This window comes from Perognathus longimembris, chromosome 10, assembly GCF_023159225.1.
Source record: "Perognathus longimembris pacificus isolate PPM17 chromosome 10, ASM2315922v1, whole genome shotgun sequence".
Taxonomy (NCBI): Eukaryota; Metazoa; Chordata; class Mammalia; order Rodentia; family Heteromyidae; genus Perognathus; species Perognathus longimembris.
The window spans coordinates 17,914,849-17,923,269 of record NC_063170.1 but is presented as its reverse complement, the minus strand read 5'-3'; positions in this window follow the sequence as shown (position 1 = coordinate 17,923,269).

Below are 8,421 nucleotides of genomic sequence, written 5' to 3'. Positions count from 1 at the left end.
GGACTTAGAGTAGATGAGGATGTGTTTAGAATTTTTAGATTAAAACATTTGGATGAATGATTCACATGTACATGTATAACAAATCCAGCTATCCCATATACAATAAAATTCATGGTAACAGTGAATATATGTTACAGTAATGTTACAATGACTGAATAATGTATGATATACTTAAAAGGATGATGTTATAAAAGGTTGTCCTATCATGGTGAGTCAAATAAAATGGTCACAACTAGAATTTCTGTTCCTTTACTTGTGGCAAAAAAACAAGATAATTTTATTTCCTTTGAGAAAAAATAGAAATACAAAATAAATTTGATGAGTGAATATTTGATTCATCAAGAATAGTCCATTTTGCTTTTCTCCATGATTAAGAGAAAATACTTAGGGACCTCTTTCAGATATTAGTGTACACTTTAAGTTCCTAAGATCCAACATGAGAGTAGGTGAGAAATGCACACAGAACCCATGCTAGCCCTGTCATCAGAATGAGAACTCAGGTCTTAGAGGATGTGAGTAGTCAGGAGTTCAATACATGAGTCTAGAGGGAAAGGAACATGGATAAGCTAAAAGTGTCAGTGTCTGCTAAAGATCAGATGATAAATAGACAGATTAGGAGGGTGCATCTCCTTCAGGGGAAACAGTTCTGAATTAGTAATACAAGTTTACAAGAATCTAGCATATGGTATACAGAGTTCACACCATCTTTACTATTCTAGCTCAGGAAAGACAAAATCTCTGCAGAGGGAGAATGAAGTATGCTTGTCCTCAAATGTTGAATGTCACTGGTGAACATAAAAAATATCAGCAAGTTGCAAAAACATAAAAACTAAGAATCAGATTTGGACACAAAACCAATATCTAGTAGTATATTATCACTCTATAATATACCACCATGTGCATTTAATTAAAACTGAATTACTATTTATTGCAAAGTAAATATTTTGTTGCATATTTTTAGTAATTAATAACAGAATGTTTATGTTGGTTTCTTAATAAGGCAGAAAGTTCATGTCTTCTGATACAATCATAAGCAAACTTCAACTTCAAATGAATTCTTCAATTGTTAGGTTTCTGTATTCAGGTTTCCAAGCCTAACTAAATAAAGCAAGAAAAGTTCCTTTTGTTCTGTATAGAGTTTTTGGGGGGAGGTCTTTTTTTTTTACTGAGTCTTTTTTCTTCTGTTGACATTTGCTACTATTTGAATCATTGTAATAATAGACTCATTTCCAGTGATATAAGTTACTGAGAGATTGGAAAGTGAAGCAACACTATATTAACAAAATCATGTTTTGTTTGTAGCCTTTGTCTCATCTTCATTGCCTTACCGTGAAGACTCTGTTCACTCTGGAGGTGTAAATCAGAGAAGCTTGGGCTGCACATAGGAGCATTAAGAATACCTTGGCTGTCCTGTGCAGTAACTCAGTTCTGTGAACTCACATCTACCGGGATCAATGGAATGCTCGAGACAACTTTATATCTCAAATGTATTGCCTTCTTTTTAAAGATTTCATAAACTGACAGTGAAAAGTGATCACTTAAAATCGGACACCAAACACAGTAACAAGTAACCGGGCTTGTCTTTTCCTTTGTCTTCCACAAATTGTAAGAATATTAACTAATGATAAAGGCACCAGGGTTCTGAGGAGATGGTCTCTCTGGGGAGTTCTCTTTTGCCTGTGGGATTTTTCTGGATCATTCAGCAAACCAACTCTTTCATAACTGAGCTTAGTTTTGATCGAAGGACATTTTTTGAGATGTTTCACAGAATTCTTGGGACATTTCCAAGCCTTACTATTTGACTTATTTGCAGATGGCCAAAGAAACTTCACTTTGGCATGCAGTAACTTTATATTAGAAAAAAGTGACTCAGGCTTATAATCTCTCAAGAGCCAGGATGCATTTTCTGGATTATTTGTACTTCTGTATTAGTTTCCTTTGACTTAATACTCTAGAGTGAGTTGGATGGAAAAGTAAAAATAAATACAAATATTCATATATGCTTCAATATTTAGTGAATTAGCTAGTGTGTTTTGCTATAAACATGAGCAATAGGGGAAAATAAACACGTGATGAAGCTTGTAAATTGAAAGATTCAATGTGAATGAGGCAGATTGGAAGATACGAGTACTTAAATGGGAGAGATCCTAACAATCTGCCTAAACCAGATTTGAAGAGTGAATGTGTTTAAATTATTATTCAGGGAGTCTTGAGAAGCGTGTGTAGTAACCAGTCCAAAATACCTTACTAGTTAGAATACCCAAGGTACTATCACATGCTATTTTAAATATTCAAGGAAATGTGGAAAAACCAAGGATAAAGTTTTGGCGATAACACTGGTTTAATACAAACTTTCTTTGGTGTTCATGATAATCAACAGCAACAAAAGTAAAATAACCAATGCTGTACAGACAACTAGGGTGTTTCTGTCTAATGTGGGTACCTAGATATGAGAATTTTATGGTACATGTCAGGTACACATACATAATCAGTAAGAAATGGTTATCTTTAAGATTGAAATACAGCATATCCACCTCACAATGGATTTTATGACATTTATTACACATATTTTTGATCAAGCACAAAAATGATTTTTTTTTAATCCAGAGATGTCACAAACATAGCAATTTTACATTCCTGCCCATCTGATTCAGCTCGGTGAATGTGGAGATGCTCTAGGTATTTTGTGTGATGGTGAATTTTGTTTATTATTGCCTGACCTACTGCCTACTTCCTTCTTCTTCTTTTTTAATTTTTTTTTTATTTTTTATATATATTTTTATTATCAAACTGAATTACAAGGAGGTTACAGTTTCATACATTAGGTATTGGATACATTTCTTGTACTTTTTGTTACCTCATTCCTCATTTCCCCCTCCCCCTCTCTCTTTCCCTTCTCCCTCCCCCCCATGAGTTGTCCAATTGTTCAGTTCATTTTCACCAAACAGTTTGTAAGTATTGCTTTTGTAGTTGTTTGTCTTTTTTTACCCTGTGTCTCTCAATTTTGGTATTCCCTTCCAATTTCCTGGTTCTAATACCAGTATACACGGTTTCCAATACACTCAGATAAGATTACAGAGATAGTGTAGGTACAACCACAGGAAGGTGATACAAGAACATCATCAATAATAGAGGCTACAGTTACATATGGCATGTTGAAAGTATTTAAAACTGTGATATAACAATCGTTTCCATAACATGGAGTTCACTTCACTTAGCATTATCTTATGTGTTTATAAGGGTATAGCTATTGGTCTCCTGTGATCCTCTGCTGTGACTTGCCTAAACCTGTGCTAATTATTCTCTATAAAGGAGACCATATAGTCCATGTTTCTTTGGGTCTGTCTCACTTCACTTAGTATAACTTTTTCCAAGTCCTTCCATTTCCTTACAAATGGGGCAATGTCATTCTTTCTGATAGAGGCATAAAATTCCATTGTGAATATATACCACATTTTCCTGATCCACTCATCTACTGAGGAGCATCTGAGTTGGTTCCAGATTCTAGCTATGACAAATTGTGCTGCAATGAACATTGTTGTGCTGGTGGCTTTAGTGTGATTATGCTTGTGGTCTTTTGGATAGATACCCAAAAGTGGGGCTGCTGGGTCATAGGGGAGTTCTGTGTTTAGCCTTCTGAGGAATCTCACAGCAGAATTCTACAAGGCCTTCAAAACAGAACTTACACCAATATTTCTCAAACTCTTCAATGAAATTGAAAGAGAACGTTCACTACCAGACACATTCTATGAAGCCACTATAACCCTCATCCCAAAACCAGGCAGGGACGCATCACGGAAAGAGGACTATAGACCGATTTACCTGATGAATGTAGACTCAAAAATTCTCAACAAAATTCTGGACAATCGACTTCAACAGGTCATCAAAAAAATCATACACCACGATCAAACTGGATTCATCCCAGGGATGCAAAGTTGGTTCAATATACACAAGTCAATTAATGTAATCCACCACATCAACCAGAGCAAGGTAAAGAACCACATGGTTATATCACTCAATGTGGAGAAAGTGTTTGATAAAATTCAGTACCCATATATGTTAAAAGCCCTGGAAAAACTGGGATTTCAAGGAACATTCCTGAATATAATCAAGGTAGTTTATGACAAACCAACAGCAAGCATAACTCTAAATGGTGAAAAAGTAAAGCCATTCCCTTTAAAATCAGGAACAAGGCAGGGATGTCCACTCTCTCCCCTGCTCTTCAACATAGTATTATAATTCCTAGCCAGAGCAATTAGGCAAGAAGAAAATATAAAGGGGATCCAAGTAGGAAAAGATAAAGTTAAACTTTCTCTCTTTGCAGATGATATGATCCTATACCTAAAGAACCCCATAGACTCTACCCCCAAGCTACGAGAGCTTATCCAAAACTTTGGCAAAGTTGCAGGATATAAAATAAACCCTCAAAAATCAATGGCCTTTCTCTATGCTAACAACCTGAAGACCGAGGCTGAAATCAGGAAAGCAAATCCTTTTGCAATAGCCTCAAAAAACATTAAATACCTAGGAATAACCTTAACCAAAGAAGTGAAAGACCTCTATGATGAGAACTTTAAAAACATGAAAAATGAAATTAAGGCAGAACTAAGGAAATGGAAAAACCTCCCATGCTCCTGGATTGGGAGGATTAATATAATCAAAATGGCAATATTGCCAAAGGCAATCTACAAATTCAATGCAATACCCATCAATATCCCAACACCATTTTTTAATGAAATAGAGGAAGCAATCTTGAAATTCATATGGAACAATAGAAGACCTAGAATAGCAAAAACAATCCTAAGCAGAAAAAACGGTGCGGGAGGAATTACAATACCCAACTTTAAGCTGTATTATAAAGCTATAGTAATAAAAACAGTTTGGTATTGGCACCAGAACAGGCCTGAAGACCAGTGGAACAGAATTGAAGACCCAGAAATGAGCCCACAGAACTACGCCTACTTAATCTTTGATAAAGGATAAACTATAGTCTGGAAGAAAGATAGCCTCTTTAACAAATGGTGCTGGCAAAACTGGTTCAACACATGCAACAAACTAAAACTAGATTCTTATATATCATCCTGCACCAAAATCAATTCCAAATGGATCCAAGATCTCGAAATCAAAACAGACACCCTGAAAACACTAAAGGAAGGAGTGGGAGAAACACTTGGACTCCTTGGCACTGGATGGAACTTCCTCAACAAAGACCCAGAAAGGCTGCAAATCAAAGAAGGGTTGGACAAATGGGACTACATCAAACTACAGAGCTTCTGCAGGGCAAAGGACATAGCTTGCAAGATAAACAGAAAGCCCACAATTGGGAGAAGATCTTTACCGGCCATTCAACAGACAAAGGCCTCATATCTAAAATATATGCAGAACTAAAAAAATTACCTTCATCCAAAACAAAACAGCAAAGAACCAATAGCCCCCTCATCAAGTGGGCTAGAGACTTAAAAAGACACTTCTCTGATGAGGAAATGAGAATGGCCAAGAGGCATATGAAAAAGTGTTCCTTCTTCTTAATTTTGTGAAAATATACCTCTCAAAATGCAAATGGTACTGCCAAAGCCTCCCTCCAAAAATAAAGCTGGTATAAGTTAGTATAGTTAATTTAAGTGATAAAGTGATGGATTTTAGTTTACTTGAAATGTGTGATATTTGTTGAAAGTTTGATGGCATCACGGGAAATAGATGATGCATATGGGGAATAAGTGATGCATCATGGGAAACAGGTGATATCTCCGGAGCATTCAGCTTTTCCTCACTGATGGGTCTCCCTGAAACCACATACCTGTAGATACTAAGGGTCTATGGTATAGATTTTTTCTTCCAATTCATGAGATTTATTTTTCCAATTCTAATTACATTTTAAACTATAGGCATGGGCTGGGGATATAGCCTAGTGGCAAGAGTGCTTGCCTCCTATACATGAAGCTCTGGGTTCAATTCCCCAGCACCACATATACGGAAAAATGGCCAGAAGTGGTGCTGTGGCTCAAGTGGCAGAGTGCTAGACTTGAGCAAAGAGAAACCAGGGACAATGCTCAGGCCCTGAGTCCAAGCCCCAGGACTGGCCAAAATAAACCAAAACAAAAAAAAAAAATAAACTATAGGCATATGTGAAGTCATTTAGACATTAGTACTTTGGGGTTCTTTGACCTGGAGTGATAAGCAATAATAATACTGAGACACTAAGAGCGACTCCAGTAAGTTTTAGGACTTATAGGTGAGTGTCTTTATACTGATTTTCTCTAGATCAACCTCTTTTTCTTTCAAAACAATTATTAAATGAAATTATTATCTGTAATCTTATAGAATTGGAATAGTGATCCTTCTAATTCTGCTTTGCTAATATAATGTTATATTATATTGAATTAGAAAATGGTTCCTCTTTTATTATTTCCCTTCCTTCTAAATAGGTTTATTTGAAGAGAAATCTTTGGCACACAGCAAAATCCAGCTGAAAGTATAGAGTGCTCAAATAACTCCTTCTACTTCTAGAGTACATGTGTAATTTCCTACTCCTAATACCTCATAACAAATTGTGAATTTGTTACAATGGATGAAACTAGTGTTGAAACATCATTATCACCAAAATCCCATAGCTGCATTGGGGTTCACTGTTGGTATTATATATTGTGTGGCTTCAACAGCTGAAAAATGACATGTATATCCCATTACAACATCATAGAGAACAGTTCACTGTTATAAAAATCTTCTCTGCCCTGCCAATCCATCCTTTCTTCCCCAACACCTGCCAAGAATTGTTCCTTTTACTATATCACTGTTTTGCTTTTTCCTAGAGTGTCATACAGTTGGAATCATGAAATATGTATCTTTTCAAATCAGTTATTTCACTTGGTAATAGACATGTAAGGTTCCTTCCTGCCTTTTATAGCTTGATAGCTCATTTTGTTTTACTGCTGAGAAATATTGCATTCTCTGGTTGTATCAGGGTTTTATTTATACATTCATTTACTGAAGGGCATTTTGATTGTTTCTGTGTTTTGGAAATTATGAATAAAACTTCTGTAGGTATTTACATGCAGGTTGTTGTGTGGCTGTGTTTGCAATGCACTTGCCTTACTGCAGAAGAACACAATGTCTATATCAAATGATCCTTGTATCAGTTTGTTGTAAGAAACAAACAAGATGTTCTGCAAAGTGACTTTCTCTGTTTATTTCCACCTGAAATAATGAAAGTTTCTATTCTATGTCATTTTCAGCATTTGCTCTTGTCAAATATTTTGCATTTTGGCCATTGTACTAGATATGTTATAAAATGTGATTGTTGTGCTTAATTGCAGTACACACACACACACACACACACACTAATATGGAGGATCTTGTCATATATTTATTTTCCCTTAGTGTACTGTGTTACTATGATACCTCAATTGTCTTATTATTTGGCTTTAAGAGTTCTTTTACATAGTTTTGGAGATGGGTCTTTGTTGTGTGTATTTTACAGATATATTCTTAGTTTGTGTGCTATCTTCAAGTTTCTTTACATACCCTTTCAGGAGTGGAGGTCTTTAATTTTTTTTAATTACTTATTTATTTTCAAAGTGATTTACAGAGGGGTTACAGCTACATATATATGTTAGGCCATGGGTATATTTCTTGTACTGTTTATTATCTCCTGCCTCATTCCCCCTCTCCCTCCCTTTTTCCCTCTCCCCCCATGAGTTGTTCAGTTGGTTTACACCAAATGATTTTGCAAGTATTGCTTTTGGAGTCATTTGTCTTTTTATCCTTTGTCTCTCAATTTTGATACTCCCTTTCACTTCCCTGGTTCTAATACCAGTATATACAGTCCAGGGTTCTCAGATGAGATACTGTGATAGCGCAGGGACAACCACAGGAAGGGGATACAAGAGGATCATCAAAAAAAGCAGCTACGGCTTCACATGGCATATTGAAAATAATTACAACAATGATATAACAGTTGTTTCCATAACCTAGAGTTCATTTTACTTAGCATCATCTTATGCGTTCATAAGGGCACATCTATTAGGCTCTTCCAATCCTCTGCTGTAACTAGCCTAAACCTGTGTAATTATTCCCTATGAGGGAAACCATGGAGTCCATGTTTCTTTGGGTCTGGCTCACTTCACTTAGCATAATTCTTCCATTTCCTTATGAATGGGGCAAGGTCATTCTTTCTGATAGAGACATAAAATTACATTGTGTATATGTACCACATTTTCCTGATCGATTTGTCTACTGAGGGGCATCTGAGTTGGTTCCATATTCTAGCTATTGCAAATTGTGCTGCGGTGAACGTTGTTGTGCTGGTGGCTTTAGTGTGTGTATTCTTGTTTGTGGTCTTTTGGGTAGATGGTCAAAAGTGGGGCTGCTGGGTCATAGGGGAGCTCTATGCTTAGCCTTCTGAGGAATCTCCATACTGCTTTC